We start from the raw sequence: 2,123 nt of genomic DNA on the forward strand, positions 1-2,123 counted from the left end.
AGCTGGAGTCTCAGCTGGAGTCTGAGTTGGAGTCTCAGCTGGAGTCTGAGTTGGAGTCTCAGCTGGAGTCTGAGTTGGAGTCTCAGCCGGAGTCAGGGAGCAGCTGGACATCAGTGGTCAGACTGGTGGATCATCTCAGTGAGGAGTAGACAACATCTGGCTCTGGTTGAAACTCTGAGAAACACAAACAGTTAAAACATGATTAAAAACTGCTTTAAAGCAGCTGTTTTCCGCTATGTTTGTTCAGTTAATCCTGACAGAAACATTAATTAACGAAAACAGTGCTCATTAAAATAATAAAAAAATCAAACCTCAACCATCTGGGCGTTAAACTGTTTAAGGGCAGAGTTATCTTACTGTATGTAAACTTGTGACCGGAGAAAGTCATACAAAATTGAAGGAATAGGAAAAAAGAAAATTGTGAATCCTGACTGACCTGAATCAGGAAAGGTTTTGTCTGATTTAATGTCAGACAGGGAGGAAAAATAATTCTGTTTTCATGCAGATGTAAACATCTGGTTTCATCTGTATTTCCTCCATTTTTCCTCCCATCACGGTGGGATCAGAGGAGTTAGACTCCACATTTCACCGAGCTCCGACTAAAATCTACAGTCAGACCTCAGACATGATGAGACGAAACTGTACCTCTGGTCCTGTTGGGTCTGAGGACTTTCTGTCCATAACTGATGTCTTCTGTCCTCACAGCAGAGTAAACTGGAGCTGGATCGCTCTCTGAAACAGCAGATTAACACAGATTAAATGACGGCAGGTTCTGTGACCAGGAATTTATGAGAAATAAATAAAATAATAATAAAATTGAGGTCATTCATTCCAAGTAAAGGCTGAAACAGTTTTTTTTTTCTGTTAACGTCAGACATGTAAATATATCTGTTGGCTGTTGGTGTGAAACAGAAAAGGAGACCACAAAGCTGCACACTTCTGCTAACACACTGGAAACTAGTCAAAAAACAGCCCATTTCACCGTGACACCATCAGTGTCAGACCACACAGAGATGGAAACTTCACAGTCCAGTTTAGACTAATAAAGCCTTTATATTTATATCCATTAGATACAAGATCAGCTTTACTCTGATCAGAATAAAACTTCACTGAATCAACAGCAGGAAGTTACTGTAGTTTATACTCTGAGGGTAAAAATACAAAAACATCTGATCCCAGTAAAAACTGTCAGTTCTGTCCTCAGTTCGGTTTAGATTCTTATCTTTCTAATTAAATAACAGAATAAAACTGTAACATGCATTATTTATATAAGTTTGCATGTATACTGATGTACAGTATATAATGATATTTACCCATACAGACATTAATCATTGTGTTTGAATTTAAAAAACTTTATTATTATTTACATTATTTACAGCCTCTAAAGTCGAACTGTTGTTCTCGAGTTCAGGTACTATTTTAGACGTTTTTTAATTTTATTTCTCTGAATGTCTTGCTGCTGTGAGAAAACATCAAACCTGAAACATGTGAAAGAAACTTAGTTTAACCAGAAAACTGTCAGACCACAGATCTGCTGCTTTACGTTAAAACCTGTCAAAACATTGTACACAGGAAGTTTCATCAGGTCAAAATGTTGCACGCTGTTTAAATTAACTGCAACCCAGAGTTTTAATACAGAAACACTAGTTCAAAGTTTACTGGAAACAGAATGAGGAGGGTAGAATGAAACGGCAAACACCTGATGCTGAAGTTCATCTAATGTAGGAATTAGTTATAACTGATTTATATAATCTTAGAGATTTCTTTTATTAGACTCTTCATTAGGATGGCAACATGAAATAAATCTGCAAAAACAAATGAAACAGTTCACCAAATCTAAAACAAACAGGAGGTAAATATATATAAATAAATCATAAAGTCTGACTGACTTATAAAAAGAACAGATGTTGTCTAATAAACACCTGTGAGTAAACCAGCTTTGATATTTATTTATGAAGTGAGAGTTTATAAAAATACACACATCTGCAGCTTAATAGGCTTTGTTCTTTAACAGTCCTGTAGTCTGCTGTGAGGGTGTGTGTCTGTGTGTGTGTGTGTGTGTGTGTGTGTGTGTGTGTGTGTGTGTGTGTGTGTGTGTGTGTGTGTGTGTGTGTGTGTGTGTC

This window comes from Kryptolebias marmoratus, linkage group LG7, assembly GCF_001649575.2.
Source record: "Kryptolebias marmoratus isolate JLee-2015 linkage group LG7, ASM164957v2, whole genome shotgun sequence".
Lineage (NCBI taxonomy): Eukaryota > Metazoa > Chordata > Actinopteri > Cyprinodontiformes > Rivulidae > Kryptolebias > Kryptolebias marmoratus.